At 39.1% G+C, this 9,491-nt stretch overlaps 1 long non-coding RNA gene across 1 annotated transcript; it reads left to right on the forward strand.

Annotated features, from left to right (window-relative positions):
- The first annotated feature begins 876 nt into the window (after positions 1-876).
- LOC139789968 (uncharacterized) lies at positions 877-7,629 on the forward strand. Its single transcript, XR_011723318.1, has 2 exons — positions 877-3,471; positions 4,464-7,629. It is a non-coding gene; the product is annotated as an uncharacterized lncRNA (long non-coding RNA).
- The last annotated feature ends 1,862 nt before the right edge of the window (positions 7,630-9,491 follow it).

Below are 9,491 nucleotides of genomic sequence, written 5' to 3' on the forward strand. Positions count from 1 at the left end.
GATATTTGATGTGGAAGAATGACTTAAATTAAAATTTCTTCAAAAGCATTTTTTTCATCACTAGCCAACAACAGAAACTATGTCTGGGTTCTGCGTAGTTGTACTTGGGAACCTTGACACTGACAGTGAGACCAGTTCCTTGGACTCACTAGAAGACAAAACTAACACATCGCCAGCTTTGCTTCACTTATCACTTGTTCAGAAAACATCAGACCTTCTGCTCCTCTGTGGTCAGTTGAATATAAGGTTTGCTAATTGGATCTAACCATCAGTTTGAATCACCTTACAACTCATACAATGGTCCTCTGCCTGGCAAAAAGTGTGATGAGTGACACAATGAATGAACCGTGGTCAGAAAGGGACAATGGGTAAAAAACCTGTGAGTAAAACTGAAGAGAACAAAGAGCCAGAAGTGGTAACAAATGCCACATGGCAGAAGCAGAAGGAAAATCCAATGATGTGTGCACTGGTATCAGAGTTCATTGAAGGGCTGCTTCTTCTTGGTCCTCACTGGGTTCCTGGAAGAGGAGCAGACATGAGAGCCTGTCTCAGTATGGGCTAGAGCAAAGGTAGGAATCTGCTTTTTCCTCTTCCTTCACTATGAAGACTCACATTGTTGGGGAACAATATTGGCACTGGCTTTTGAAGAAGCAAATGAGCTAAATATTAACATTACACAGGCTTTTCCTCAGGAACCGAGGGTTCATGGTCACCTAGTTAGAGAAGAAGATGAGATAATTAAGATAATTAAGATAATTAAGAGATATTATATAGCTATTAACAAGAGCAAATATTAATAGCAAAACTGAAAAGGAAAAGAGGGTTCTTCCTTTCCTCTACAGTAGTTAAAAGCAATAAAGGAGAAAAATACAGCTGTTCATGGAAGATTATTAGGTAAGTTTCCATGCTGTGAGTTGTCTAAAGATGAAGTCAGAGTGTTATCAGGATTTGTTTTGACTACAGATAGTGTGAACTTTACTCACCAATATAATCACGGGAAACAATTTGTGTGTGTGTCGCTTTCACTCACCTGTTTTCAGGGATAATCAGTTCCTGCTGGATTAATCTGCACTACAATTTCTGCTACTACTGCTGACTGAAAACAAATGAAAGAGAAGTTAAAATTGCTCTATCTACAGACAACTTGGAACAACGTTATCAAAAGCAGCTAATCCTGGCTTTGACTGTCCATCTAAAGCCCACGTGTGAACTGAACCACAGCTAGGAAAACTTGCCTGCATCTATGCCACAATTCAGAGGGGTAGTCTTTGACCCTTAAGTGGCTGACTCTTTTAACTGGGTAATGAACTTGGTACATTTCAATGGTTTTAGTGCCTCAATAGACATTCTTGCTTTTCATTTAAGATGTTCTAGGTACTAAGCTTGCAAATCACCCAGGGAACTCAATTAGCCAAGTGAACACAAGCTGTGGTTCTTTGATATCTGGTATTTTAGAGGAAAATTAATTCTAGTCAGGTGAACAGAAAACAAGTCAGAAGTTTCTGTTTTCTTATTGGTAACGTACCTGGAAAGGAGAAGTGCAGGGTATGTATAGTCAGAAGGGAGGCAAAGGCCCAGAGAAGAATAGAAAAGAGAGAAAAGATGAATGATATGATTTCAGGTGTAATAAAATAAATCCTGTGTCAATAAAATGCTCCAAAACAACATGACAATGTGACAGCAGGATGCTGGAAGGACTTCTCAGATCATGGAGGTGACCCCTCTGAAAAATCACACCATGAGTTAGCACATACCAGACAGGCAGTCAGAGGTTAATTAGCAGTCAATAGCTTTCTGCAGCCATAATAAGAAATCACTGTACTCAATGTCTGTTGAACTTAACCGTGCTTACTGTTACAAGAGTGACCTGAACAACCCCAGCTTTCCAGGCTTGTCAGTTTTGGAGGGTGTTTAACAGGCCATTCATTACAGCAGTGGATTAGTGGAGGATGAAAAATGTATCATTTCAATTCTTTTCTCCCAGCAGCAGCAACTGAAGCCATGGCATGTTAAACATGTTTATTCAAGCAAACTCTAATCCTTTTACTTTTGCTGAATAAGTGCAAGTTCACCTTCATAATATATAAATGTTGCCAACATAATGACTCAAAAAGAAATAGGTATTATTGATTGTGATTGAATGACTGTTCAGCACAGTTGTGAAAACATGCAGAGCTGTGGCAAATGCCTTACAGGTTTTAGGTTTTCAATTGCTATTCATTAGTGCTCCTTTCCAGCTGCTGCTCTACATGGGCAGGGGCATTTATATTAGCTATCAGCAAAGTGACCAGCCAACTGAAAACTTATTCATTTTGGAGTGTCCAAACCTAGAAGTGCAGAGATAATTCAGTGGGAGCCTTGACTTGCTGAGGTATGTTTTTCATTACTCATTTCCAAAGGGTTTTTGAGGGCAGAAGCTTATGTCAGTTCTATGCACACTGCACAGAAGCAGGCTGGTGGCTAATGCATCGTTCAGGGTACAAAATCAAAACAATTCACTCTGTCAGCTGAACACAGTAAAGTACAGTCAGGTGCAGTTCTAGCAAAGAAAGCTTTTTTTGCTGTCCTCCTCTTAATGTTGTCCAATTTCAGCTATAGTTGTAGTTTCATGGTAGTATAATGCTCATTTTGAGCAAATAGAACAATGTTTATTCATACCTAGCTCAGAATTTGCCCCAAGAAGCACTTCAGACAGAAAAAATGTTTTCTGTAAACAGTGTCAATATAACATTACAGACTCTTAAAAATACCAGAATCTCAGGTAATATACAGATGTGTTTTTACAACCATCTCTATTTGTTCTCCCATTTCCATCTGGCTTTGCATTTCTCTTTTTCATCTGTGACTCTGCAAAATATTCCAGCTAACTCATGCATGGTGCCCACCATGTGTGGTGACTGAAAATGTACAGTTTGTACTACCTTGCCAATGCTTGTTGACTATGGAGGTTAGTCCTCAGATGCACTAGATGTGTATAAAATATGTGACTGACCAGTTATTTGTGTTTTACTGATGTAAAATACAATAGTTACCTTTGTATTTTGGGAAATGTCCTCTGTGACATGTATATTAACAGTTATTTCAATTACATTTTGGAAGGAAAAAGTAAAGTATTTGGAGATGTGGTGTTAAAGAACATATTCAAAATTACTCCTGTGATGGCATTGGCACTTTTAATCACTTCTGCCTCTGGTGGTGTTGATAAGGTGTTGAAATGATGCTGAGACTGAAAGCCACACCCTTTTTGGTCTGCTGTCATAAGGACCACATTGTTTCTCCTTTTATTTTAAAATGGGGAAATAAAATAAACCCACAAATCATAATACTAATGAAAAAATTTCTCTGCTTACCCATAAGAAGGAAAGGCCGCAGCACTGAGGAAAGTTTTTGTGCATGCAGAAATCTGGAGTCTCAAGTCCTTGTAAGAATGAAAACCACACAGAAACTGCAGGCCAGAAACTGGTATCAAAGGTAATTTGTGGTAAAAATCACAGCCTCCAGTGACATGACAGAGAGAACCTTGGAAACGGTACACTGAAATTTTCGGAACTCATTTCACTAAAGAGCTTCCCCAACACATCCTCGGAGCTTTTGCCAGGCTTTGCCTGAGCTGTGTTTATAGGGCTGAAAGTCTCCTGGCAGAGGGTGTGCAGGATGGCTGGTGCCCTGAGCACTGGTCCCACTGATGGGTGAGGAGGTCTGCTGCCAGAGAAGGCCTGCTGTCTGGAGTTGTAGGCAGTCCCAATAGTCACTGCTCTTCTCCAGTTGCTTGGCCTGATTCCTCTTCATCACTCAAGAGGAAAAAGTATGAGGGAAGGTGAGGGTGAATGGTAGGAGTGGAAGAAGAGATAGGAGCAATGGTAAGAAGCAAAGATGGACCAAAGAGGCAAGGAAAGGCAGCCTGAGGTTCACAGCAGGATCTGTGACAAACTGTATCCAGCTCTGGGGACAAGGCCTGCCAGGCATGCTTCAGGCAGTTGTCCTCTCACCCTCAAAATATGGAACAGAAACTGGGCAACATCCAGCAGTGACAGTGAGGTGCTCCTCTTCTTGTCAGCCCATTTCTTGATTAGAAAGAGAAATAAATGGTCCTTTGAAGGAAATCAATGGCTTTCTCAAACTGGCATCACCTTCAGTCTGCCAAAGCTTCCATATAACAACTCTAGAAGCAGATCAAGAGGTAGCACAGACTATACAGATGGCATCCAAGCTCCATCCCTAAGCAAAGATTTTACTCCCTAAAGGGAGAAGTGTAAGCAAATTCATGGAGTCCATAGTGAAAATCACAGCTCCCAACTGGGTCTGGACAGTGCACAGACATCATAATGAAAGGGATTGACATTATTTCCTGAGGTAAATTGCCATTTAAGTAGGTTACCTCTTTTAAGAAATACTATTTTAAGTTCGGTTCATTTCTAACGTCTCTATATTCTGAATTGACTTGGATGTCTTTTCCTTTTCAGGTAGACTCTCTTTCCTTCTGCCCAAACCCTCCATTTCAAGAAAAATGGGGCCTGGTCAAACTTGCCTCTGTAGATGTCTGACTCACTTCTGCTGGGCTCTTTCCATGTTGGCAAGAACCATCACAACCTTTATGCACACTGGAGACATGAAAAGAGTGGGTGAGGTGTTTGATATGGGAGACAGTTCTGTTGCAGGGCAACTGGAATGTGAAGAGCCAGTGTGTTTAAGAAAGACCAGAGTGATCAAGGTGACACACTGAAACTGATACTTGTGTGCTGAATTTCTTTCTAAACTTATGAGTTGGGTAACTGTTTCTTTTGTTACTGTTTAAATATTCGCATTGTTTAAGTTTTTTTTTTTTGCTGTTCAGACATGGAGTAGGAACAATAAGAGGACAGGAAACAACATTATCAAATATATTTCTCAGACTTTGATTCTGTGACAGAAAAGCTCATAAATGATCTATGGTCCACTGAACCTTTTGCAATACCACTTGTAACTTTTAATGACTGTGAAGCGCACTTCATGAGCTTCAAAATGGAAACTGCTGAAAAGGAAATTCTTTGATTTGGAAGGGAAAGAAAGTCTTAGTTCCACAGGGAGTCCCAATAAACTGAAGTGAGACAATACAGAGAGAATTGTACAACTGTTTATATGGCTGAATGTATATTGTTTCTCTCAGATGTATTGGCTTCTTTCAGTCTGGAATAGCTTAACTTTTAGGACATCAGTGTAATAAATGCACAACATCATACTTTCACTAGAGACATTTTAAATGCAGAGTCTCCTTGGAAGAAAAGAAGATGGTTGAAGTCCATACTGAAAAAGAGTTTTCTGCTGACAAGTAATTAAGTCATTCTATTAAAAAGATTTTTTGGTCTTGGATCTAGACATGATACCATAAAAAGCCAGGAACCTTATCTTGAGGGCTTTTTTCCCTTCTAGACTTGCAATGAAGCAGAACCATGTCAAAGCATGAGCTTACATCATTAGCACAGATGTTTGGTTTCCTGAAACGTAAGAGAGGAAAGTGCTGTCCATGGGAGAACAGGGAACTAGGGACGAAGGCAAGGCTTCTATGTGATTTGGTGACCCAGAAATGTGAACAAGATAAGAGCCAGTTTACTCCACATGGTAAATTCATGTGTTTTTATGTTCCTGCCCAATCAGCTAGCAATCATGTCTCTTTATTTGTCATTTAGGTAAAAATCTACCTGGTATGTCACTGCAAGAGTGGATGAATTCAGGTTCTGTTTGGCAGTATGTGTTGTACGCTTATTCAGTTTACTCTTCAGAATATTAAGACAAGAAAAAAGAATATCCACTGTTCTCAAAAGACACTATCCAATGTAGCTTGTGCTAGTGAAATCTTTCCCAATGTTCTTGAGCTTCTTTCTGGAGTGCCCTTCTAACAGCTGATGTTACTTGCTTGAATAAATTGAAGGGCCAACAGCTTCTCCCATTTGTTCTCCCTTCAAAACCTGGCCTTCAGTAACACTTGGTAGCTATTTTTAGTAGTGATTAGCTGCTCTTTTTTTTTTTTTTTTTTTTTTTCCCTGCCAGGTCTTTATGTCAGTTTAAGTATTTCAGTTGTGAGCAACTGTGGCAGGATGTGATCCAAGCAAAAGTTTAAGGAGGTATTATCCATCAACTGAGACACTGAAATTTCCATGGCCATGTTCCTAGTTTGCCCCAGTCACAATTTATTTAGGTTTGATTTAATTAACTAACATTTCTCACTGTTTTTACTTGTGATTTGATGTTCTACTACAGGCAACATCCTCCTGAGATCCTTCAACTCCTTTGACCTAGTCCAGCAATGTGGTAAGGTGCATCAGAGAGCAAGCACTTCCATGTCTCATGGATTTCTCCCCTTTCCCACTTGGGGATACACAGTTCCAGTTCCAGACATCAGTTACCAAAACATGCTTGTAAAACAGGCAGACACAACCATATTATATATGTACCATCAAGGTAAGCACACAACATATTTCATAGTGACATACACTGATTCTTCATACTGTAGCTGGGCAAACACTGTGAAAAATCTCTGCAGTGATGCACGCAACTGCTAAATTGTTTGGTTTGGCCATTTTCTTTCTGTGTGAATTTTTCTCTCCCAAAGTTATTTTCCTCATCAAATTTTATTAGCACTTGGGTAAGTGTGGAGGAAACTGTATATGTAAATATTTGTTGAAAATCAAATTTTCAATATGCAGAAGTACTTACGTGAGTTGTAGGTGCTGGATCATTCAATTCATAACAGAGCCTCAGGAATGTCTGTCTGGCACACTGTGTCCATCAAGGGAAGGTAGTGGTTGCAAAAACAGTTTAGAGCCAGTCTTTCAGCTCCTTGGTACTCAGACTACTGAATGCCAATATGACCTGAAGAGGAAAATGATCACCAGGCTATAGGACCTCAAGTCATCTTGTATCTGAAATCTTTTCTGCTCTCTCATGATGCAGCCAAATCAAAAGGCTACAAAGACGGATGATAGAACTCCCTGAACTTGTGAAAACTCCTGTTAGTATCCAGTTATGCCACCTGAAAGTGTTTGTTTTGCTGTATGTGCTTTTCTCCCTGAAAGCATGTCAGATGGAAAAGGAGGATCCTTGTTTTCCAGAATAAATATTTTTTGGGTGAGAAAAATCAAATGCTACCGGTGATTTCAAGGACATTAATATTATGAACAAATTTTTCCTAGAGAGGATTTTGATGGGAAGATAGCTTGCCCATCAGTTTAAAAAAATTTTAGAAGCTTGTGATTATCTTTAAAAAATGTGTAAAAATGTCAGCCCTTCAAAACCATTGAAGTGAACCAAGCATTTGGAATTTTCTTTGAAAAATGTTATCTTTTTCAGTTTGAAACCACAGCCTGTTCCTCTTTAATGACCCATTGTTTTGTTATGATAAAGGTGCCGTATTGCCTTGTGTGCAGAAGTTAGTGATCCTGTAACTAATATTTAGGTTATTGGCTTGGAGTTGATCTTCTGTAACTGACTTACTGCCTTGGGTGAGAAACCACATGGAACAGAGTCTGAGTATAATTATGAGCAATTGCACCTGTATTCTTCATAGCAAATGTTACAAAAATATCAAGTCAGCATAATTCTGCTCTCAGTTGTACTTGAAAAGAATAAACCACTGAATGACTCTGTGGAAAAGCCTTTATTTTTTATAGGAAATCATCATTTTTCATACACTACTCCACAGCTCAGAGAAATACTAGAGCCAAGAAACTAAAGAAGCCTTGTGAAGTAGTGGGCTTGAAGTGTGCTATTTGATTTGTCTCACTGTGATCATACCTCAGTTGCTCAGAGGAACCTTTGGAAGTGTAACAGGACCTGTTATTATGGTGCAAAATTTATCATGTTGAAACATATACATTAAAAGGTAGTGTTTCCTCTATATTTTTTTTTTTTTTTAGAAATGGTTTGAATTATAAGGCAACTCATTTTGTTTCTGGTCTAAATCTGTATCTTCATAAGCCTTTTGGGAATCCAAGATGGGATAACAGCCTTAGTTAAAAGTTTTTAAGGAACTTTTTCTAAATTTAAGATGTAGATTTTTTTTTTACTTGCATAAAATTGCAAAATGCACACTGTTGTTTTTTTTTAAGTTCATCTGAAAGTAAATAAAATGCACAGATTACAGCTAAACAGTAGTTGTTAAAGATGTCATTGAAAAAAATTGTTGAAATGTTTCCTGGAGAAAATGTTTTTCCAGTGAAAATGAAATCTTTCTTGCTATCTTGGAGAAACTAAGCATAACCTCCTTCCAAAGTTGCTTTCCTGCCTTTTTAGTACCAAGACAAATATATTTTTGAAAAAGAGTAAAATAATAATAAAGAAAAAGATGTAGATGTCACTTTTGGTAATTTTGTATAGGGAAAAATATAATTGTTCAAGCAGTTGTGTTTCTTATGGACCATAATAAATCAGTATTTGTCAGCAATGAAAGAAATTAGTACATCAGATATCAAACATATTCCAGTTTCAAGCTTCCAGAGGATTATTACAAAAAACAGTGAGAAAAATATATCCCAAAATGTATTAAGATACCTGAGGGCCTTTCTAAGGTGAAAAATAAATCCTACCCTTCTTTGTGTAGATTGTGTTTCTCTCTTAGCCAGGGCAAATGAATGAAAGTGCTGTTTGGCTGTTTTGGTTGCACCTTCAGGTAATGCACCCAGATTCAGGACTCCTCAGAGCAGGGAGAGCACTTGAGATGTTCTAGTGGAAATCTGGGCAGAAACAGAGGGTCAGGGATGAACATACCTGGCCCTGGCTGAGCAAAGCTTGGTCCAGCCTGGGCGCAGTGCTGTGCTCACCCAGTCTCAGGAAGGCTGTGCTGCCCTGCTCACTCTTTTCCTTGGTTTATCTCTTCAGAGACCAGCACTGGCTTTGGTTTGCCCTTACACATTGCAAGCCAGTTCCACTTCACACAGTGCTTCACCTCCATTTTTCCCCCAACCGTTGTCTGTTTGTCAGCAAAGCCGTTCAGGAATGTTGTTAATATTTTTCAGATTGGTATTGCCATATAGTTCAATTTTCACTCAGAAATATCAAGATTTTGAGTTCTTCTGATAGAAGACATGTATAAAATAGGATCTCAGCTTCTCTAGCAGCAAATGTGGTTAAGAACCTTGCCTAAACAATGCAATTGCTCTTTCTCAGGTAGGTGCCCAAATTGCTCTTTTCCAAATGAAACTTTAGCAACATTTGCTAACAGCCCCCACCCCCATTCCACCACCCTATTTCTCATCTGAAATGTTTCTTAAACTATTTCAGTTTGTTGTCTTTCTGTTCTGAAAAATTTGGAAAGCAGTTTTTTGGAAACCTGTGCTGTTTTTTGCTGGAATAGAGTTAATATTTTTCATAGGATCTGGTGTGGGGCTGTGATTTGGGTTTGTGCTGAAAACAGTGTTGAAAATGCAGCGATGTTTCAGCTCTTACTGAGCAGTGCTTACACTGTGCCAAGGCCTTTCCTGATTCTCACCCCACCCCACCAGTGAGTAGGCTGGGGG

The sequence above is a fragment of the Heliangelus exortis genome, chromosome Z (assembly GCF_036169615.1).
Source record: "Heliangelus exortis chromosome Z, bHelExo1.hap1, whole genome shotgun sequence".
Lineage (NCBI taxonomy): Eukaryota > Metazoa > Chordata > Aves > Apodiformes > Trochilidae > Heliangelus > Heliangelus exortis.